We start from the raw sequence: 23723 nt of genomic DNA, 5'->3' as shown, positions 1-23723 counted from the left end.
ATCCAGGGCAGCCCTAGGGAGCAGCTGCTCACCAGCAGCTTGTAAAAAAGACCAGTACCTACTATTTACCAAATTCTGTGTTTTGAAAGCAGCTGTTGGGCACTGATATCCAATATAAGGTAAAATACCATCACAAATATTTTTACTAGAGATCTGTTTCAAATGCTGTAAAATTATATCTTATCTCACGTGTTTAAAACAAAATTGACTTTAGCCAACTTTTGTCCTGAAATGTGCTGGAAATACCAGAATTCCAATAGAGTAACAAGCTCCCCTAAGATCACGCCATTCACTTTAGCTTATTCTTAAGTCTGGGGAAGAAAAAGTACCCCTTTTCCTGCCTCCCCCAAAATAAAGAGAAAAGGAACTCAACAGAATTATGAAAACAACTCACTAAGGATAACTTCTCTGAAGCTACAGATCCTTTAGGATGATCTAAACAACAGCATGCCTTAGTAACTTCTTCAGAGCAGAAGAAACCTGCTGGGGCTAAGGAGACCTTTCCATAAAACCAACAATCACCACCATGTTTTGAGATAAGGAGAATGAAGCTGGAGCTTCCACAGCTTTGTTTCCCAGAAAAATCAATTCCCAAAAAGCACTTACTAAAACCATGTTTGTTGTGGTATCAAAGCAGATGCTTTGATACAACAAATTGCATGGTCCAATAACCAACCCTGAGTTATGCCCACCCCCCATCACCCCTCATTTCTGTGGTTTCAGGGGAAAAAAGGACGAATTATAGTCAATTATCACATATGTATGACTATTATGGAATTGTTATCCCATCCCAATGATCTCCAGAAGGCTGCTTGCACAGGACACCACAACTGCTCCAGCCTGTCCAGATTTTAGCCATGGCAGTGCTGGAAAGATCTGCCCCTCGTCTGGAAACACACTTATGACTTCACTGGAAAAACATCGCCTGGCAGCATTTGTTAATGAAAATAAAAAGGCCCAATTCAGCCAGCTGGCAAACTCAAGTAATAACAGCAATTCAGGTTTGGGTTGGTGTTTCTTTTCCCCAAAACGGTAGTGGAATATTTAAGGAAACACAAAAGCTGTTTTCCTGGCAGGAACCCAACCTTGCTGCTGGCCGGGGGAAGGTGGCCACAGATATCCAGAGGGTGCCTGAGGGAAAGGAGCTGCATCCCTTCTCTGCCAGCAGCCAGTTCCTGCCCTTTTCCATCACTTGGTTCCCCAGACACTCCAATTTCCATATCCCAGCCTGCCCTCAGAAGGCTGTTCGGCTGCTTGAAGGTGCAAAGTTGTGCTTGGCAGCTTCCAGTTGTGATGTCAAGTGCCAAAACTGCTGGAAACCCGCTGGAGAACAGTGAAGGCAGAATTTAGCTAGTTAATTAACAGCACAGACTGTCCCCAAGGTAGCCTTTTTATTTTTATTTAGCTTGCAAGCACCTCTGAGATCAAGCCAAACTGCAGCTCTGTCTTAATTATTTTCCTGTGAAATCAGAAGGGTTTGAATCCTCCTCTCCAGCCCATTCCACAGGTAATTTAACAACAATTTGCCTTTGAAACTCTATGCACGGTGGAAAGGTAAGCAAACCCCATTACATTAGCTAAGGATAATTTCCATACTATAAACTTGACAATTATTCATTTCAGTGAGAACATGTTTTTTTTTTTCTTTCTTCCCTCTGATCTGTGCAGTACAAGACATGCCAGATACAAACAGGTTAAAAAAAACCACAATAGCTTTTTGCCACCTACATGAAGCATTTGGTACTACTCTTGGCAATCCTCAGGATCCTGCTTTCATGACAGAGAAGCAGATTTTTGAGGATGGCTTTCAGAAATCTTGGGATTTCAGAAATCTTGAGGGTTTTTTGGTAAAGGACTCAGACTAAAAATAAAAATTGAATACACATATATATATATATATATATATATATATATACATATATATATGACTATTTTTCATAAAGAACTCCTTAGACTAAACATATCTAGAAATCCTACCTTAGAAATCCCCACTTTATCCTTTCTAGGCATCCAGAAAGAAGCTGGACTGAGTTAAAGCTGTAACACTACAGGCTTCCCTGCTCCAAGATCCCACTATTTAATTTTGGCTCCACAGCCAAGAGGGTTTGACAGTTCCAGGAAACTACACGACTTGGAGCATTTGGCCATGAGCAGAAATATTCAATAAACCTGTGCAATGCCACATGGACAGAAGAGCATCAGGCATTTGCTCTGCCCTGCAAAGCTCCACTTGGGCTATGAGACATTAAAAAACAACATGTAATGTTAATTATTATTCCAAAACCCCAATGATACATAACAGTAAAGCTGTTGCTGCTCAAAACATAGTATTTTGGCAAACTGAAATTAAATAACAACAGATGTTTTAATTTTAGCCTCAGTTGTGTAACAACAAGAATGAGCATATGCCTACAGCTGTGGGATGAGTTCATGAAGAAAGTCAGACTACATCCAAAAGCAGAATATTGGGTGTGGTTTGGAGTTGTTTTTTAAAATTACATAGTGTCACTCTTAAGTTGTGCACTACTCTTGTCCAATGAAAGAGCCTGGGAAATGGTAAGGACAGTCTCCTGGGGCACACACAACAGTGCTGTGACCTGGCAGCTGTCAGTGCACAACCCCCAAAGGTGTTCTTATTCCTCTAGGAACAGAGATGAGGGACAACACGGGCCAGGCAAAAAGCCAGCCAAGATGTCCTCTGGCAAAGAGGATGCTCCACAGCTCCATCCCCTCATCCCACTGACAGCTCCCAATCACTGACTCCAGCTCCACTGCTCCCAGAAGCAGTGATGCAGAAGGGTCACTAGTGTGACCAAGGCTTGGGGGAGGCAAGGACAGAGGCAGGGGGCTGTATCCAAGCCCTCTGTCCTCTGGCTGTTAGGGGAGCCCCCAGGGACAGCTTGGTACCTGTATGTGGCCACAGAAGACACGTTTGGGTTTACCCAGTCCAAGCCCTGCTGTACCCTGAGCAGGCTTGGAAACCAGTGCTGGAGGAAAAGGTTTCTCCATGGATACAGCATTTGCTTTTCACAACCTAAAACAAGCTACATTATTTTTGTTCACACTTAATAATTACACCAGCACGCAAGTGCTCCTTCTGCCCCAATATGCAAGGCATCCTACAAAAAGCAGGATCTGCATTCTCTGCCCCTTCAGATCCCCTAGTTATTTGAAGCAAAGCCTACTTCCAAGCCTGGCTTCCAATGGAAGCCCAGAGCAGCAGTGCAGCTCGTGTCCTCACGCCAAGGTCATGGCTCTCAGGCCTGGTAAACATCCCGAGGCTCCAAGCAGCCCCAGCAAGGGCACAAGGCCTCCCAGTGCAGCAGAGCTCAGACTGGGCTCACAGAGGCACACAAGTGATGTTCCATTAGAGGCAGGACCACATCCCCTCAGGAGGTGACCAGGAAGTCACAATCTGCACAGCAGGCTGTGAAAGGTGACTTCAGACACAAAGTCTGTGCCTCCATGCGATGTCTTAAGCACTGCTGGCACACTCAGCCCCTTCCACAAGGTAAAAGCACTTCCTTCTCCTTTGCCCAAGGCCTTTTCCACTTTAGGTCCTCATCCTTCCCACCTGCACATTCTCAGCAGCCCTCCCCAGAACAAAGGCTGCCCTTCAAAGGCTCAGTCACAGACAGGCACACAGAGGATGCTCAAGGTGGCCCAGTGTGTCACTGTTCCTGAAGCCACTTGTGCAGCTGAAGGTTATTTTTATAACCAAGGCTGAAAATGCCGCAGGGAACCCGGATTTCTGAGCCAAGCATGCCACAAGGACTGCAGAATGCCTTGTCTAATACAGGAGCTTGGTATTGCTATTTCAGACTCAGAGAATCAAAGAAATAGAATGGTTTGGGGTAAAAGGGACCTTGAAGAGTAACTCATTACAAACCCCTGCAGTGGGGAAAAAGGGAGGGGAGGGAGGGAAGGATATGTCTCAGTACTCCCTGATGTGGAAAACTTCAAAACCCACAAAACAGCTCAGACAGGTGCCCTGGGAAACACACACCATGTCAGGGACTTTCAAAGACCAGGTGTGATCTCCTTCAAAAAACAGGGCTTTCCAGCTTTGGGAGAATGAGTCTGCTTAGAAGAAAAGACATTTTAACCCCCCACCCCCCCCCCTTTCCATGTACATGCAACAAGTGTGCGTACACTTCTTCCAACAAAAGAGTTCTCCAAAAGTATCATAAATTACAAACTGCAAATATTCTTATTTGTCAAGGAATGGCATGGCAAAAAAAGTTGACTTTTTCCTTGCTATCTCTGGCATGTATTTTGTCTCTGTACAGCCCCATAAACAATTTAAGTACCCATGATCACAGTGAATTTAACGTTATGCCCAGCAGCTTTCAGCAAGCTCTGCTGCAGCTTCCAGCCTTTCAAAAGGTCATTCAGCCACAAGAGCAGCAGAGGCTACAGCATCAGTGCACCATCCCTGAAAGCATTCAAAAGGGGTGTGGATGTGGCACTTGGGGACATGGCTTAGGGGTACACCTGGCAGTGCAGGGGAATGGTGGGACTCAGTCTTACAGAGCTGTTCTAACCTGAACAATTCTATGATTGTATGAATGGCAAAGCCTTATTGCAATCAAGCTGGTCCAAGGAGCTGTAGGTTGGCAGCGGCCTCATTTTCCACACTCAGCCAAAAAACCTGACTATTCCCATATCCTGCCTTAACACTGTGAGCAGAGAAACACCACCAGAGGCTTCTGAGGGCAACTTCACAGCCCCAGCCCCTCAAGAGAGGAGAATCAACCATGCTTTCATTGCTTCCACCACCCCATCTACAAGCCCCAAAGTCTCCAAGAAGTGCAGATGGTGGAGCTGAGGCCAAATGCTGCTTCAGGCAGCACCAGGGACACCTGGACCCTCCCTCACCAAGAGGAAACAACACTGACTGGCTCAAGATATTCCTGAAGAACAAAAGTTAGTGACCTTGTGGCATTAAGCATTGCCATCCAGTTAAAGCAGCTTCCTCTGCTGCAATTCAGACACAGGGGAAGATACAGAAACACACACATATATACAAGGATATACATTCCTCAAGTTCAGACTCTCAGGGAAAAGCTTCCCTGGGAGCACAGGCAATCCTCACTTCCCCAAAGCCCAGCCTTCCCAAAGGTGCAGCACCCAGTCTGCAGCACAATTTGGACAGCTGGCAAGATTCCCTTCACACAGGATAAAAATTTATATATTAGGAACAGAGATACACACACCATATAGTTATTTGTGTGGATGTTGCAGTTTCAATAAAGGGCAGAGAGAAGAACAAAACACCATTTCTATAAAAGCTTGAACAGCAACAAACCTCTGGAATGAGATTTATTCTGAGACCAGGAGTAATTCATGTTTACCAAAGGGGAAATTCTGTCCTTAGGGCTTGCTAAAGGAGGCAGAATATTGAAACATTGCTATGTTTTTTGACAATGCCTTGGAGGTCTGCATTTGAAAGAGATTTTCCCCAAAATATCTTTTTCTTTCCTGCTAATAAGATTATCTTTGACTATCCTGTCCTTTGAGAAGCTTTAAAAATCAGTAGTTCAGTATCTCTTCAGTATTACACAGTGAAAGATCAAGATTTGAAATAGTTACACTATTGAATTTTATCTGGTACTTCTAATTTATGCAAAAAGCATGAACAGTCTACCTTAATTTTCTTGTCTTTTAACTGCATATTATCTAGTAGACAATTAAATTGGCATTCCCTAGGGAAGTTTTCCATCTCCAGCCACTAGTTCCTATAATCCTTCTCGTACTGTTTTTGTCACCTGGCATTTCTTTTACCTATGCCTTCATATATGTTCTTTCAGCACCTTAGGGGAGGCAGCTCTGCTCTGCTATACTTGTTATTACGTTCCCAGTGGATGGATTCAGTGGAGACACTGCATTTTATCATAGAATCACAGAATGGTTTGGGCTGGAAGGGCCCTTAAAGATCATCTAGCTCCAACCACACCTGCCTCAGGCAGCATTTCATGCTGCTTTTCCCCTCCAAGCCAAAGCAGTGGCCTGATGGGGTGCTGGGGAAAGGTGAAGAGAGCAGACAAAAATAGCGAAGAGAGAGAAACAAAATATGGATTTAAATATGCTCAGAGGGAAAAAAGCACAAAGGGACAACAGACTTCCAAGGCAAACAGACAAATATGTCACTGTCAGGTGCCACAGCTGCACAGGCAGCAGACCAGCTGCACTCAGGAGGAGGTATGAGACATTACCTACAACGATTTCTGGAGTTGTTTGCTGTTTCTCAGGGATTACAGCAAACACCTGAATCTGTTATGTGCAGAGCACCACCTTCCCCCCCCCACTCCTACATGCAACACATTTCATAGATTCATTTGATTGTTTGCAGAAGTACCAAATTTTCCTAATTTTTTTGAGTCAGGTTTAGCAATCAAAGCCATCTTCCTGGGAAAAACAGGACATAGAGGGATTCAGACAGATTGTATCATCTGGAATCATTTCTTTAACTGAAATGAGAAATGACAGGCAACCAGACCGACCCTTACTCACTGTGCAACTTGGTGAAACAAGTGCCCACAGGAACCGCTCCCTTAATCATCTGACAAAGCAGGAATACAGCCAGTAGCAAGAGCTACAGCTTTCCTCAGATGGAGATAGAAAAAGAGAGGCAGGAGGAATCCCAGGGCTCAGCCCTTCCATGCTGCTAAGCAAAGACAGTGCACACTTCACTTGGGAAGTGTTGGGGAGAGAAGAGAAACTAATAAAACAAATAAAACAAACCAGCATTGCAAGCCAGTCAAAGGAAGGGATTGTCCCACTCTGCTTTGCATGTTGTGGCCTCATCTCAAGTCCTGTGTGCAGTTTTGGGCACCACAACACCAAAAAAGACATCAAGCTGATAGAGAGCTTCCAAAGAGGGACCACAAGGATGGGAGAGGGTCTGGAGGGGAAGCCTTATGAGGAATGACTCAGGTCACCTTGCTCAGCCTGGCAAGACTGAGGGGAGACTTCACTGAGGTCTTCAACATGCTCCTGAGGGCAAGCAGAGGGGCAGACACCGATCTCTTCGCTCTCATGACCAGTGACAGGACTCAAGGAAAGGGCTGGGAGCTGAGTCAGGGGAAGTTTAGCTTGGGTATCAGGAAAAGACATCTAAGACCATCAAATCCAACCACTAACACACCAGTGCAGGTTCCACCATTAGGCCCTAAGCTCCACAAACGCCTTCTGAACACTTCCAGGGATGTGACTCTACCACTGCCCTGGGCAGCACTTTCCAAAGCCTGACCACCCTTACAGTTAATAACTTTTCCCCAGCAGCCAACCTAAACCTCCCCTGGTGCAACATGAGGCCATTTCCTCTGGTTCCTTGCTCCCTGGGAGCAGAGCCCAAGCCCCACCTGGCTGCACTCTCCTGTCAGGGAGCTGTAAAGTGTGAGAAGGTCCCCTTGAGCCTCCTTTTCTCCAGGCTGATCCCCCCCAGATCCCTCAGCCGCTCCTCATCAGGCTTTTGCTCCAGACCCTTCACCAGCTCCATCACCCTTCTCTGGACACGTGAAGAATCTCCCACCACGCACGCTGAGGTCAGGCTAATGTTTTACACCAGTTGTGGCACAAGGGAAGCTGGCAGGGACTGTTTCAGGTTAATCACACAGCTCCTATTAAAAGCTGCTGTTGGCCAGAGGTTTTCAAAGATTTTTAATGAACAGAATCCAATGAACTGGTAGCAAGACTTAGCAGCAGAGAAACATTTTTTCCCACATTAAGCCATGCAGAAGACCACCAGGGAGCAAGGAGAACAAGGTGGATTTTTTTGCACTCTCTGTGATGTGAAGGCTTGGCAGAGAGACACATCTTCCAGCCAGTAGCTACCTAGCTCCTGAATCAGGCCAACCACTCACCTGACAGACAATCTGAATAAGGGAGGTACTGCCATTTCCCAGGAAGCCCCCAGAAGGCAAGATGTTAACTGGGATTATTCCAGCCTGGCTTCCAACAGAAGCAACCACTAAGGTAGTATAAGGCTTCTGAAAATTTATGATCAGCGGAGAACAATGAGCAGGAACAGGCAAGAAACAACACCACCAGAAAACAGCAATGCCCAGACCACCATCAGTCAAGGGACTCAACCATGAAAAGGCAAAAGAGAAAGCAAGCACCACTCCCAAAGTCCATCTACATCCTCTCTCCGAACACACACGATGTCAGCCAGTAGGTAACAAACATTACTGGAATGACATACACTTACACATAATTAATACATTAACTCATTTGACTGCTGAATGCCCAGTAATCAATATTTAATTATATTTCCAGGCAACAAAGCCAGCCAGAAACTGCATTGAGTAGACTCTGTAGATATGTAACTTCAGGGTAAAAACAAAACCATCACAAGATCAGCAATAAGTGGGAGTTACACACAGGAGCTTCAGCAGCGCAGAGTGGAGAAAAAAGATCACATCACAAATGTCTCCACAGTGAAGGGGAAAGAATTGAGCCATGAAGGTCAAGAGAAGACTGTCAAAACTGGCTGAAATCACAGTTTCAAATGACAGGAGCATAAGGACAAAGCTCTTGCAGAGAGAAAATGGGAGAAGCGGGAACAGCGAGGGAAGGGGCAGAAACAAGAATATTAAAGGGAGCCCACAGGACACCATTAAATGTTCAGTCTTCCAGTAGGAAGGTGTGGGGCTGTCACAGCAAAACCAAAGCCCACCTGGGTAGAAAGGGAGAAGGGTTGGCAGGAGGATCATTTCTGTTCCTACCTGAAGCACCCACTCGCTAAGCCCTCTCTTCTCCGCAGGGCACACAAGGCACAGAGGGGACAGATCCTCTCCTTCCATCAGTTGAGAAGGAATAAGCACTCAGGGGCACAGCAGAAGGCAGAGAAGAGCTGGGAGAAGAGAGAATTCCCCCCTACCATTACTTCCTCCGTGTCCAGTTTGTTAGAAGGGCATCAAGTACTTCACTCCAGCAACTTCCATTTGGGAAGCAATTGTGCTTATGCCAATCAGTGCTTTCCAGAAAAATCTGAACCTATGACTTTTCATCAAACATGACAGCTTACCTGAACATCCTGATCATATTGATCTCTGCACCCCTCCATCTCCCATGGCAACAACTATTCCAACACCAATATGAACTTGGACTTGCCCAAAGTAGGAAAAGACTGCCTAAAATTTATTCCTGAAATCCTCTTCGTCATAAGTGTCAAGAAATACAAGTATACATTGAAAGCACATGTTCAAAACCATGAGAAATCCTAGAAAAACCTTTGAAGATCCACAAAAGTATTCTTCCCAGTTTACATTTTCCCTGTTTCTTCTTAGGAGATTTGTTAAATTAGCATTTAAAGGGTGTGCTGCAATCCAGACCTGAAGAAAGGATTTGCTGGATGGCCCTGAATGCATCCTTCTAACACCAGCAAGTAGCTATCTCAGGCTGCCTTTTCAGCAGAGAGGACACTGGTAGGAAGGACCATCCTGCCACCATAGTTCAGAGAGCTCCATAGCTCAAGGACAAGGAAGCTGAAATATCACACTTCTGCTTCCCTCCCACCTCCTCAAAAAAGTTCCATTAATCAGAAATACTGCTTTAGCATCTACAGTCAACCTGGGATTTCACCAAAACACGTATTAAAAAAAACCAAACATGTCAGACAGACAACAGTCAAAAAACCTGAGTGTATGTGGAGGCCCAAAGGCCTATGACCAAAATCCCCATCCCTCAGTCGTGGAAAGAAGGCCATAAGTAATGCCTCCCAAGGCTGGGGTGGGAGAGGCCTCTCTCCTTTTAGACATCAGCAGCTTTACATTAATGTTTGTTCCCCTAGTGGTTTATCTCGTTGACATTACCCAGTTTAGCTCCCACCCACCTTTCATGCACATCCCCCAGAATGTTCTCCTTCCCTTGTTCCCCCATTGGCCCCAGTTTGGTGCATTATTCCATCCCATTATCCTACTGGTTCTCCTAGTTGGCTGCCCCACCTATACACCACCTTTCCCTATTCCTATTGGACCCTGACCCTCTGATCCACCCTCCTTTACTCACATATAATCCTGGACCCTCAGCCTATGCTTGTCTTCCATCCCTGGACCCCTTGGGTGTGTGGCCCCAATAAGCCCCATCATAACTCCATACAGAAGACCCTTTCAATGGTTCCTGGCTCCTTTTGCTCTCTGTGGCTGCTGTGTGTGTGTGAAGCTGTGTTCCTGCCTACCCAAACACCTCCACCTGGAGACATTTTCAAAAGGTAGCGGCAATCACCAATCCCTCACTCGCTGCTGCAAGCGTATTCAGCCACGCCTAAGGCAGGCAGCTCTCACCTCTGGCTGGGCCACACATCAGGGAAGGATCCCCCACTTAATTTAATAAATTCTCTGTTCAGTAAATCAGCTCTCCTGGCAAACTGGCAGCCTCTTTCACCACATGCCCATACAGGTAACATCTCCAGACCACTCTCCAAGGTCTCTGTATGCCAACACCCCGCCTACTGCTAAAGGGATTGCAGACATGCTCTCAAATTCTGCAGTGATGCTGGCAGGATGCTCAGGGGTGCTTTGGGGAGCAGGGAAGAGGTCTGCAAAGTGCTGACTTGCTCCAGGGAATACTGTATGCAATATTGGATTGCTTGGCTCTAATGGAACTAAAGAAAAAAAAAAAAAAAAAAATCAACTGTAATCGACTTCTATGTTAATGACACAGAGCCAGGGCTGTTTCCCCTGGAAAGATCGACATGGAATGTGAAGCAGTTATCAATACCATGGACAGTATCAACACATGACATTTGGAAACTTGGCACAGAAACAACAGCAAGCAGGCTCCAAAGCAGCTCAGGGCGCTGGTAAATGAGAGCTTAGCCTTGGCTTAGCTTATCCCCCCAGGTCCTGCACACAATCCAAACTCTCCTGCACCCAGGTCAGCTTCCTGCTTCTTTAATGAGCTGAGCCAAACTAAGGGAGATGCACAGGAGCACAGGGAGCTCTGTGAGACAGCTGGACCGATCTTTTAAACTTCAGTCCCAAGGTCTAAAGTACCCATAATCTATTTTAGACAGAAGTTAAAATTCATCAGTAGCAACATCTCTCTAGGCCAACTATTGCCCCCCATTCCAGCCTGACATGAATGAGCACACAAGCATTCCCAAATCCTCAGGACAGATTCACAAGCAAGGACAGAGGGAATGTGTGCAGAACCTCTCATGGCTGGAGGAACAGGGACACTCAGTGGATTTGGCACTGGTGGTACCTACAGCTTTCTACTTGTGCAGTTCACTAGTTTGTATTTTGTAAGTTACTAAGCACTGGATGTTTTAAATACTCAGCTAAGCATTTTGAGAGAAGTGCTGCTATACTCCCAAGGTTTTCCCTGCTGGCTGCTGTCAAAAGATGGGAGTGCCCAATTTGGATACTCTTTCTTGCTCTGACACAGCACACCAGCTCCTATGCCAAGCCTTGTGGGTGGGTGGGAATGATCTTGTCACAGTAAAAGATTCAGTAGTGAAGGCAACCAAGCCACCAGAAACAAGAGAAACATGAAAATTATTAGGTGACCCACCCCAACCTCCACCTTCCAAACACAGTTCTCTCACACACAGGAACCATAGAGAAATATGTGTCTGACCATCAGAAGGAAGAAACAAATTCCCTGATCAAACATTCCAGCACCAATTCCCACTCTGATTGCAGCCTGGAAGCAAAAAACAGAAGCATGTTCAGAAATAGCTCAGGGGTCAACATCAAGCAGCAGGTTTTGACCTGCTTTAACACCAGCTCATCAACAGCCTGAAAAATCTTCCTTCCTCCCCTATTTCACCTTCTCCTTTAGTAATTCTAGCTACAGATTTCTTAGCTGGGTTCTGCCTCTTCCCAAAGACCTATTTAGAATAACAGCCAGCCAAAATGCAGAGGCCACAGCTCCACTGGGGAAAAAGGCAACATGTGGCATGGGAGAAGAGAGATAACCAGAGGCAGGACTTGGCACAACACCACAACTTTGATTTTTTTGATTTCCCAGCTACACTCTGACATAGGACTCCAGAAGAGCCTCTGTTGTTAGACAGAAGGTAAAGGAGGGGAGCAGCTGGCAGAGGAGTCCTACAGAGAAACCTGGATGTACACTCTGAATGAAAAGCTTTTGAAGTGAATTCTGCGTCTCCCACATCTGTCTGTTAAACAGTTACAGTGAACACTACTACAGCATCTTTTCCTTCTCTTCTTCCCCACAGACTGAGTTACAGCTGTATAGTTTAGCCTGTCATGGCAGAAGTGCCTCCTCTCTCCTCCTAAGGTACACAACTGTTCCAGGAATGAGCTGCCCACCATGTCTACAGTCCTCCCTTACTTTCCTACTCACTCTTTAGGGGTACTGGGATGTCAACACCTCTGCCTCAAAACCCAGAAGGGAGATCTTGGTGAGCTAATCTTTTAAGATCTTAAAATTTTAAGATTAAGATTGTTGTGAAACTACACAACAAAATACTATCAGGGAGCTGGTGGTAAGAGGCTGTGCAAGCCCACCAAGGATGCAGCAGCCTTCAGACACACATAACAAGGAAGTGCCTGAACTGGCTCCTGGAAAGCTGCTGACATGAAAAAAAATCAGGCAGAGATGTCTGGACACTGGACTTTCCCCCACAGGGGCCTCAGGAAAGATAAGAAAATACAGCAGATATGCTTAACATTTGGAGACACACATCTCTGTATCCTGCAAGTTACATGGCCCTACAAGTTACATGTTTTGTGTTTGCAAACAGCAGATTCCTAACTGGTTCCAAGCACATGACAGAGCATAGGATACACATAAAACCAGTGCTACTCCTCTGCCCTGTGTGGCCCAGAGCACATATCCAGAGAGGAGTATGTGCCTCTAAATTAAAGACACAAACATGACAGAAATGTCCCTTCAGATGCACACATGGGAATTGTACAAGGAATAAACAGATACAGCCTGAATTGTAGCATAAACAAACAAATAGAAGAAAACAGAATTAGAAGAGAGGCCCAGGAGAAGACTCAATCCTCTGGTCTGCTTTATGAATAGGCATGAGGTGATACAGAAAGCTTGGGAGAAGGCCACACGATCCAGGATTCTGCAGTGTGCAGAGACCAAGCTCCAGGAAAGCTCACGCTAGGAGCACAGACACATCCTTTGCTGGGACAAAGGGGCAGAGAGAAAGTTCCAGCCTCCTCTAAGGAGCTCCCAGTGCCTAATCCTGGGCAAGACCAATAAGAAGTTAAAAAAAGCCTTTCCCCACCTTACTTTCTTTTTGATGAGCTTTCAGTGGTGCCCTAGTTAATCCAATCAGCCCCTGACCTTTGCCTCTCCTTTCCAAACAGTAGCTCCTTCCTGGCCTCCAAACAGTGGCTTCCCAACCACTTGGGCTCTAGTTACCCCTTTCTGAGGGCAGCAGAGTCAGCATTTCTATTGCTTACCAAATTCTTGCCCTGTTTGCTTGCTGAACTGTAATCCCTCTTCTCCGGCCCAGTGCTAAGTAGCAAACATTTCCCATCTTGGCCATAGGCCTTATTCTCCAGACAAAATCTGCATATCCTATTTTGAAGCAAGAAACAGGGAGCAGATGCCTGCTATCTGACAGAAAGGCATGTTACAATTCCGTACTTAACCTGAGATAGCACTGCCAGCTAAATTCCTGCCATGCGCAGTAGGCAAATTTCTTTCCCTGCCCTTTTTTCCCCACCAATTATTTCCATGATGGATCTGAAGGACAGCAGGAAGCACAGGAAATAAGAAAGTACAGAGAAATGATTGCAAAACAGACTGGGAAGATATACCAATTTTCTGGCTGTTACAAAAATGTTACAGGCAGAATAGACAAAAAAGCCCAAAGCTTAACTTGTACCCTGTAAGTATTTTAATCAGCTATTCTCAGTTCCAGCACAATTGTATTAAAAGCATGTACAAGGTCAGATTTTTAACACTTTCATTACAGTTTTTAAAATGCAACAAAAATACTGTAGTGGCAACTTTATGCTAAAATAGCCAAGGGGCAGAGTGACTGAATGAATGTATTTGGGACTGGGATCAGGGTGGGAAGAAAAAATTCCAATTTGGCACTGCTTAGCTGTACCACTGGCAGCCCCTCTGCCCCATCTCCAGTTGTAGCTTCAGGAGAACAAAAAAACCCTCTGAAACTGGGCTGGAGGGAACACCCACTGGATCACCTATGGGCAGCCCCCCTGGCCTTTCACCTTGTCCAGCTAGCCACAGGCAGAGCCTACACACCAACATCTCATAAAGCATTAACAGAGGCACTTTGAGGACTTGAACTAGAGCCCTGGTGTCCAGCTTTACCACCAGCAAACAGCACCACTGAGCTAAGAACATACCAGACCTGACCACAGCTTTGTGAAAGTAAAGAGTGCCTGCATGCAGTACCTCCAATGAATTTTTATTTTGGAAGATCTGCTTTGAATCCATGTGGGTATCAGACATTCAGAACAACGATGTGCAAGGGGAACTGCAACTTAGCTGCCATTTTACTGAAGGATCTTTGCCCACCTTGAACCCAGCATCTTCTAGTTTGTTTTTTCCCCGCTTAGCTTACTGGAAGACACTGGAACAAGTTTAGTTCCTGGGGCAAGCCTACTTGATTAAACTTCATCAGCTCCTCTTTTCTCACCGTCATCTTTTCCAAGCAAAAGAGCTCTGATCAATTGTGTCATTACTCACTCATATTCCACACTTTTGGCATCAATGCCAAAAACCTGATCTGCAGATAAATGTGAGAGCTCAGGAAGGACAGCACTGACTGCAGACACTGCTGTGAGCTCCTATACCTCCTTTGAGGTGAGGCACATGTGCTTTTCCTGCCACTGTGCTAAGGAAGCTCGGTGAACCTGGCATCATGTTCACAGCTGCAAGGACCTGGGCAATGCCTACACCCTGGCAGAAAGAAAAGCAGAAGGAGAGTTTCTAGAGACATTTCCTGACTGCTCTAATCAATTCTTTTTATGAAGTAATTACTCTCAACCTTACTCAGAGCTTTAGGACCATGGCAAAATTTCCACTGTGTTATTTTAAGTGTTGATTAATTCTCCTCTCCTGGCACTCCTCCTTGGATTCTTTAACATGTCTGGTCTCAGGCTCCCTGTGGCATCAGTTAGTTTCCCCACTCACAACACTCCATGCATTGACAGTGAAATGAAAAGAGTAATCACATGCCAAAGCTTGCCCTTGATTTTTAAGTCAGAGCGGCAGATTAGCGTAGTGCAGTCCCCCTCCCCACACTGCCCTATCTATTGCACAACCATACGTCAAGGAGTTAATCCCACCATCTGCAGCTGTCAGAGCTCCTACACTCCAGGAAACCCACACACCTGCAGCTTGGGAGCACTGAGGAAACACTAAGTCCAGCCACATCATCTACCACCGAGCAGCCACATATTAAATGTAATCATACTCATTTCTTTTACCTGACAGTCTGTTTAGGCAATATATACAAAGTAATTTTAGATTTGGACATAGAAAAGAGCACCACAACTCAGCCTGTATAACACCAGGAGACTTTCATTATTTACATCATTTAAGAATTATTAGCTCGATCAGGTCACATTCTGATAATCAGTTCAAACACCACTTGCATCATAAGTGGCTTTATAAACTGCTGCACACACAGAGGACTAAAACACTAACATAAAGTAAGGAGGGTGAGAATACCCAGGAAAGCTTGCCCAAAAATTGGGACAGGCATATATTTGATCTCCAGCCCCCAGCTCAGCTGGGCAACAGCTGACACGCAGGACTGGCAATGCAGAACACCTCCCATTCTCCCCCTTTTTTAGGGGCACATATAGCAGATTTCAAAATTGGGAAGTATTTGAAGAATGGAGCTGGAAAAATAACTGCCTGAAGTAGTACAAGGCATAAAATCCTTGCTCTTCTGGTCTGTGATCGGGGTGGGGATGGAACTTGAGCCCACTCTCGGCATATATTGCAGCTTAGCATCTGCAGAACCCAGGCACCCCCTCCTGCCTCACGTGAGCACACAGCCTTCCCTGCTCAAAGGGCTTATGTCTAGACCCAAAACAAGATGCCTTTTTTACCACATCACTGACAACTGAGTACCATCGATAAGTAACTGTTTCACCACAAGGTCAAGACTGAAGCTGCCAAGCAGAAGCCCCTAAAGGACAGATCAAGGTGATCCTGTGTCTCCACGAAGCCCCTGTGTGATCATAATGGCACTTTAACCTTGAAAGGGTTTTACTAGCTCTAGCATTCAAACAAGACACAGTGAACTATCAGTTTTGATGGGTTTTTTTTCACAGTGGTGATGTTGATTAAACAATTCAACAAGCCTAGCCCATGAAAACACTCATTCCAGGTGGTGCCCAAGCATGTCAAGTCTCCTTCCCTCCTCCTGCGAGCACAGACTGCCCTGTAAGTGGAACTGGTCCAAACACTGCTTCACCATCTCTTCCAGCTGCCACTGCCACTTCTGGTGGCTGCTTTTGTGCTGTCTCAACTGCTCTTCCACTTCAGCTGACAATGCAGAGCTCCCAAAAGCCCTGAGGCACCAACAGGATCACCAGTTCTGTCATCTTACACAACACAGACACACAGCATCCTCCCCCCTGGACAGACCTACATCCACACCCCGCTCCAGCCCCTGTTCTGGCTCCAGGGACACAGGGCACCATCCCACTACCAAGCCCCTGAACAGACCCCACCATCACCTCACTCCAGACCCCCACAGCATTCTTCATCTCCTGACAAAGCTAGGCTTGCCCCCCGTCATGGAGCTCTTTGTGTGGTCCACAGCGATTCTCACACAAGACTTGTTTCTCAAAAACGGTCTTAGAGCAAGCCCCTCTACTCCAATATACTCATTTGGCTCACTTAAATGCAGAAGAAATCTTTTTTAAAAGGAAAATCAAGGTCTGGGCCCCTCTAGAAGAGTTAGAAACTGTTTTGCTCTTTTGTTTTTTTTCTCCATCCCATCACCTCTTCACCTTTACTTTATTTCAACCCTGCAGGTCAGCATCCATTACCCATCTTGGAATGATATTTTCCTGGCAGAATCTATTTTAAAAGCAAGCGAAATTTTAAAAAAATTATAGGGCTCTGCCACTTTGTACTTGATGCTCCTGCCTGCCAGCAGCACAGGCAGACAATAAAGTCTGATCTACACTGTCTGCACTAGCATGAACGGGTCCAGCCCCATCCACCCCACACAGAGATGAGAGCAGCAGCTGCCAGCACAGAGCTGTGGCAAGAACACCCATGATGTTAGAAGAAATAACAGGGGATGGCAAAGGAACAAACTACCATGAGTAGGTGCTTCTCTGACACTCCTTGTCAGCTCTCAGAGCTGCCAGACATTTGGCATTCCCTTGATCTTCTCAGGTCTGGGACTGCAGCAGCAAACCTTGAGACTGCCCATCCATCCCCTCACCTCTCATTCAGTATCCTTACACTTACAGGGCAACAAGGACTGGCATTCTTCCTGCGAAGAAAGTGCTCCCTGAACAAAAAAGCTACACTCCCCTTACCAAGTAGTATCTGCAATACTTAGGCTCACCACACCCAAAAAAAAAACCAAAACAACACCTACTGAGAACTCCCGTATCCCCAACAAAATACCATGTTAGTTCCCAGGAGAGACTTTCATTACACAAGGGAAGCCAGCAATCTTCCCACATTGCACAGATGATGCTGGCAGGAAGAATGTTTCTCTGCACGAAGAAGGCTGTGGCACGAGTACCGTGCCTGCTAATTTCCTAATATGGATCACAGTCCAATGGATTTAAATCCACACGCCTACAGACTCATCATGTTTCTCACTTGGTGTAAGACTCAGTTTAATCTTTTTACCCCGCTGACAGGATATTAATTTTACCTAATGGCTCAAGAGCTGCCAAGAACTATGAGCCATTGTTCACATTTTTATGGCTTTGTTCAGCTTTCCTTCCCTGATGAGGAGCTCCCCATTAATGCTGACTTTGCTGAGGTGTTGCAGCATTACGTGAAGAAATGCCAGCTACATGGTGGATCCCAAACCAGGAGTGCAAAGCGCAATCTGGACTTCTCCAGGAGGCAGGACTGATCCAAGCCACCGTGCCAGGATCAACATTTGCTAGTATCAAGAAGGTTGTTCCATTTCAGCAGTTTGTGGGTTTGGATATTGCCACTCTAAAAATAATTGAAGGCAGAAAGCAGCAGCCAAGTGTATGTTGCTTTGTTAGAGCCCCCATGCATGTGAGGAACACAAGGCCCTCACAAATCCCTGAGGGACCTGTCCCTTTGGGTGGACACAGGCACCTTTAGGTAGAGGACAGGCAGATAAAGAAGCCTGCAGGATGTCAAAATACACACAACACATTGTGGGTAAGAGAGAAAGGTGTCATGTCTCCTCCTGCCAACCCTCCCACCTGCACCACCACATCAGGCCACAGAGCAAAGATTAGTTCATGAAGCTTTACTTCTACTAAAGACCTTCCAAAATCAGTCAGCTGTTGGAAATCAATGGCTGATGCTGCTAAACTTAAAAAAAACCCAAAAAAATTCCTGCTATTCCAGCTGTCTTGAACCAGCTTACCTCTTCCAAAAGACAACAGCATGCAAAACACTGCCAGTAAGGTGTGCATGGGAGATGTTCACTCCTAGCTAGGACTTGTACCCTGCTCTTTCAGAAGCCTGAAACATGCTGGCTACAAAGTCAGTGCTACAACCACCTCCTACGAATGTTACATAATAAATAATGCATTTTAATATTGTGATGCTGGACTCCAAATCCCAGCCTCACTTAGCCTTTAAAGACAGTGCCATAATTATTTATAGTATTTACATTCCAGAGGATGGTGGGCTGTGTACTATCAGATCTCATTTAAAGATTACTTTTGGATAAAGCAACACTGGTTCTTTAACATTTTCTTCAAGCAGAAAAAGGTGGCAGCATCAGCTGGAGTGCAGCAAACAAATCCATAGATGCATATGGACATATAGGTCAAATAAGAATTACGCTGAGCAAAAACCAAGTTAGCTGTGAAATTTTCTTTTGGCTGTTTTTCTACATACTGTACTAACCATTTGTGGTTTAATCTTAATGAAGCTCTCTCATATGAGCCTGCAACCCCCCTAAGCTTCAAAAAGGCAAGTTTTACTATAAATACTCCATATTTCTTTGTACAGGCTAAGGTTTTCATATGAGCATTGCTGCTTTGTACACTTAATGCACCAGGAAAAACTGACGGAGGAACTGGAAAATTTTGTTCTATGCCCTGCAGAGATGAAAAATATTCAAAAATATAGACCTGACCTAGAAAAAGGAAGAGTTATTCTGCTGCCCTCTAATGAGCACATCTAACATCTGAAAAAGAACAGTCTCAAAAGAGATCTGTTCTGCTTTGCCACAGGTACGTCCTCTTGTGCTACAAAGCTGTCAGCAATGCAGACACAGCTGGAGAAGCACCTCCTACACTGCAAAGACAGGCAGAAGAAACACCTAGATAGGCCCAAGATCTGTTCTGTACTTCCCTGAATTCAGACTGGAGTATATGGCTGGGTCCTGTTCTGTTCCCTTTCTTTGCCTGAATAGAGGGAGGGGAGCGGTTCCCAATTCTGAGGCTCAGGATGCAAGGGCCACAACGTTGTTACAGGTATACAAGTACCACAGACATGTGAAAGAATTACTTGCTTCAACACCTGTGAGCCTCAATTAAAAGCAAAGGAATTCAGTTCTCATGCAAGGGTGTCTCTGCACCTGCACAATGCTCAGAAAACATTCAGTTGAAAAACACAGGAAGGCAGAGGAACCACCATGGAGAAAGTTCCACCTAGTACTGAGTTTTATCTCAGTTTCTACTGAGCTATTGTGTGCCGACCTTGGCCAGCTGCCCACCCAGCTGCTCCCTCCCTCCTCAAAAGAACAGGGAAGAAAAATAAGGTGAAAAGTTTGTGGGCTGAGGTAAACAACAGGGAGATCACCCAGCAATTACCATCACAGGCAGAACAGACTCAGGAAAAATTAATGTAATGTACTGCCAATTAGAATAGAATCAGATGATGAAAAGCAAACACTGAAACACCTTCCCTTCACCCACCCCCTTCTCAGCTCCGCTTCTTCATTCTGACTTCTTCATTCCTGGCTCCTTTGAGCAGTGCAGGGGCCAGGGAATGGCATTACAGTCACCCTCTGCTGCTTCTTCCTCCTCACACTTACCCACTGGGGTCTGGAGGCTGGAGCACCGCCTTTCCTCCTTTTCTGTCCCTGGTCTTCCTAGGGCTCTCTCACTTTTTTTCTACTCCTTCTTAATCCTATGTTTTCCCAGAGACAGCACCACTGTGCCTGACAGTGCACAGAATGTGACAGCTCTGACTTCTGTCCTGCTACCAAAACCCTGCACTTCCATCCCATACAGGTCAACAGGCCAATGCCCTCTATTTTGGAGGAAGAAAATACATGAAGTTGTAATAACCCCACACAAACAATATCTAGACATCTGTATGTTATTTCCATAAATAAAAACCCACTCAGGTACAGACACTAAAACAACAAGCAGACATGCAGCTGCAGAGGAGCACATCTAAGCGCAGCCCTACCCAAGCCCAGCCCTCACAAATTACTGGCATGAATCAAAAGCTATAGCCAGAGGCTCTGCTGAGCAAAATACAGAAGTGTCATTGAACAAAGCAATTTAAAATTGTGATTTCTAACAACAGAATTCCCGCAGTGTGGAAAAGCCTTCCCATGTCTCCCTGTCGTCAGGCACACCAGGTTATTTCAACTCAAACCACATTGCGAAATAACTGCTGCGTGTATAGACACAGCCTGTACCCATGGCAGCTGGAAATGTCCTTTCCATGCTAAAGAAGCCCATTCCTGTTACATAAGAACACTCAGTGACCTGAATTTACAAATAACCTTGGAGAGGAAAATAGACACAAGGAAAAACAAAGTTAAAAAGCCATGGAGCTAGGAAATGCAATAGGAATCAGCCCAGGGCATGCACGTGCACAGCCACACCACACACAAACATCCATGAGCATTCATAGAAGCCAAAATTCTTTAAGAAGATCTTTTGATTTGCTGTGTGTTCTCCAAGCAATCAAGAACACAGCACTAGTGGGTCAGGAAACAAGTTTGTGTGCCCCATTTTCACTCCGATTTCCTGCCTGGGACTCTCTAAAACACCACATTTCATTGGAGTTGGTTATCACTATCACTACACACCTTCCAACTCACAGTCCCTTCTTGTTTGAAGAACTGCTTGGATAGCCTAATTTTCTGCAGCAGGATTTTCTCCAGAATGTTCTGTGGTTTGCCTTACAGGACATTTGCAACACTGCTTGTTCAGTCTAAATTTGTCCAAATTATCATTTCAAACAACCTAGAATATTCCAGTAACCACTGCATTTAATCCTTGCATAGCTGTGTTTCCCACATTTAGCTCAGACAATGTACATTGGAGATTTAGTGTGTTAAAAGCTTCATTTAAAAAACCCAAATAAACAACAAAAATTCCTTTCTACAAGCCACCTGATTAAAAACCTAAGCCCAAATTAGATGTTATTACCAGTTATGTCACATATGAACATCAGTAGTGCCACTCTGAAATGCTGAAGGGGATAAACAGATCTTCAGCTGACACATGCATTTCCACCCAAGCATAAAGAAAACCTTGGTCCATAAATTGCTCACAATGACCAGAAATAAAGGATAACTTGCATAGAATAGAATAACACTATAGATCCCACTAGGTCTGAATGACAGACATGAACTTTTGAGATCTCCCTGTAACACAGCCTGTAATTCAGTAAGACCCACATCAGCAGGGCAGAGATTTATCTCTTAGTAAATCAGAAATGTGATTTATATAGCATAGAAGTTTGTTTAAAAAAAACAAACCAAAACAAGCAAAATAATGTTTTTCATGGAGGCATTTCCCAGAGGGGTTAGCAGGAGAATACTCACTTATTCCTCCACCTCAGAAACTTATCAAGACAAGTCAGAAGGGTCAGCCCAGAAGAGGGAAACCTCTCATACTATCCACCTTTAACCAGCCTCCACCGATTTTCTAAACAGTATCTATTAAACTGCCAGGACACGTATTTCAGAGAGACATTTGACAGCTTGACACACTACCATACCACTGCTGGTGACAAGAAAATGGCTCTGACTTCCAGAGCTATCAATGTCCCCTTTCCACTAGTGCTTCCTCACCCCTCTTCAGGTTTGGTCTCTCAATTCCTGCAGTGTTGAGCCATCCTTCTAACACCCCACAAGAGGTTTGCATTACTTCAACTTGTGCTGGGAGGCCCTTTTGGCACCAGTGCAGAGCCATTCTACCTCTCTCTTTGTAGAATTTATAATTTTATAATTTAATTATGTTAAAGCTTTCACATTAGTGCAGCAAAGACAAGGATTTCAGTTCATAACCCTCTTTTGTAACACCGCAGCTTCAGTACTCTCCTAAGCAGTGCTGATCTATTTTTGTGTAAGGATGTCCAACCATTTTAAAATCATTTCACAGGAGAATACTAGGCTAGATCAGTATCTTTTTTAAAACTCCAAGAATCATGATCACACAGAGCAAGACATGGCATGACATGCAACTGCCATGCCCAACCACTCCTGGCCAGGAAGGCAAGGGGTTACCCTGGTCTCAAATTCAGCAAGCCCTTCAGTGGCACAAGGCACTGATATGTTTGACCTAAAAAGCTCAGGTTTGAGCACACAACTTTCACAAAATCTGGAAGAAGGCTATGCAAAAGCACAGAGCAGCACCTCAGGAGCTTCTCCAACGAAGTCTCCAATCCCTCACTGAGCCATATCCTCCTCCCCATCCACTCAGCAGCACAGAAAGGCTGCTCCAGGGCAGGTACCTTCCACTAGTGCTACTGGTGAGCATTACACAGCAGGCACAGCCAAGGAACCAACCAAAATAGGAAACTAGAGCGTTCTGACACATCCTTCAAACTCCTAGGACTCATTTCAAGCTCTTCCCACTGACAGCCTCCTCCCCTGGAGTAGGCTGCAAAACATTTTGGAAGCTTTGGGCTCTCTGGAAAATGTTTGTGTTTGTGTCGTGCTCAACCACGAGCTAATTGGAGTCTTTTGGTTTTTTAATGTTAATTTTAAGAGCAGAGACTTAGCCACAGCTAGAGGGAGGGAAAGAAAACAAAAAAGTTAATTAGTTCCATAAATATTAACACAAGTGATTCCTGTGATCTGGCAGAAAGCACTCACAACATGGAAATGCTCTATTTGCAGAAGGGAAGTAAAAGCACCAAAAACAGCGCGAGCTTCAGACGCTTATTTACAGTTTCTCAATTAATTGCATTTACTTTAATTAAAGTGGAGCTTCCCACAGCTATTCTCACAGCCAGCACCACACTGCACAAATTGTTAAAGCAACATTAAGCAGCATGGATTTTACCCTTCTTTTTTTTTAATTATTATTATTTAAGGCACCAATGTCTTGAGCTTTCAGTAGGATCCCCACTCCACAGTTGCCCAGAGACCACAGCAGGTCTCCATTCTCCATTTCAACCAATCCCCACAGCTGTTCCCCACTGCTACAGAACTTGGTCAACCTGACTCCTGAAGTAAGATCCCACTGGACCAAAGGAACAGAAAAACCCTCTAGCTTTGAGGCAAGTTGTTGGGAACTACAGAATCTCTTTGAGGTGTCCAGCAGGCTGAGGTCGTCTGACCTCACTGGAAAGGCTTTCCAGATGACAAACCGCTATCTCAGCTCCTCTCAAACACAGTGCAGTTTTCTAATAGCCTGTTACAA

The 23723-nt window shown here is 45.1% G+C and overlaps 1 protein-coding gene across 1 annotated transcript in view; it reads right to left on the bottom strand.

Moving 5' to 3' along the window:
- The window catches only part of SLX9 (SLX9 ribosome biogenesis factor), a 38938-nt gene that overhangs the window by 8166 nt on the left and 7049 nt on the right, over window positions 1–23723 (bottom strand). The window lies entirely within an intron of this gene.

Source organism: Cyanistes caeruleus, chromosome 7 (genome assembly GCF_971803275.1).
Source record: "Cyanistes caeruleus chromosome 7, bCyaCae1.hap1.1, whole genome shotgun sequence".
NCBI classification, from domain to species: Eukaryota; Metazoa; Chordata; class Aves; order Passeriformes; family Paridae; genus Cyanistes; species Cyanistes caeruleus.
The sequence above is the reverse complement of the archived record's forward strand: the minus strand, read 5'-3'. Positions and strand labels throughout refer to the sequence as shown.